The sequence below is a fragment of the Microtus ochrogaster genome, unplaced genomic scaffold, assembly GCF_000317375.1.
Source record: "Microtus ochrogaster isolate Prairie Vole_2 unplaced genomic scaffold, MicOch1.0 UNK128, whole genome shotgun sequence".
In the NCBI taxonomy this organism is placed as follows: Eukaryota; Metazoa; Chordata; class Mammalia; order Rodentia; family Cricetidae; genus Microtus; species Microtus ochrogaster.
In genome coordinates this window covers 1-584 of record NW_004949226.1, presented here as the reverse complement: position 1 = coordinate 584, position 584 = coordinate 1, and positions in this window count along the sequence as shown.

The following is a 584-nucleotide window of genomic DNA, read 5'->3' as shown; positions in this document are numbered from 1 at the left end:
AAAATATAAATGCAAACACTGGAGGGAACGCTACAAATAAGACACTACATCCTAAAGCAAGAACCCTAATGCCTCATCATTAGCATCTCACGATGGCTGCACATCCTCAAAATGAGGTCTTTACAGCCCAGATAGTCAACATGTGAAAGAGCCTGGGGCACCAGGTCAGATTCCCAACCATGGCCGGCTAGCACCCTCTCCTGTCTCTACCTTCTAAGTTCCTGATCAACCCAAGTGCATCACTTCCTCACGAAGCATGCCCTGACCTCTGACACCCAAACACAGAATGTATTCTGCTATATCCCCTACCACTTTTTATACAATTGTATCCTATCACTTTATGAATATCTTCGGGACAAGGAACTATGGTATATGTCTTAAACTGTACAAGTTTAAGACTTCAGTAAAATGTAAGTGAATTCCTGTTTATTACAAGACCACTCTTTCCCATAAGTTAGTGTCAACTAACACCCCAAGTGGCCCCACTGATGATACTAAATGGCTATGAAATAACAATCTATAGAAAGTAGGAAAGGCTTTTGCTCAAAAACCCCATTTTCACTTTCCCTAGATTGTTAGCAATT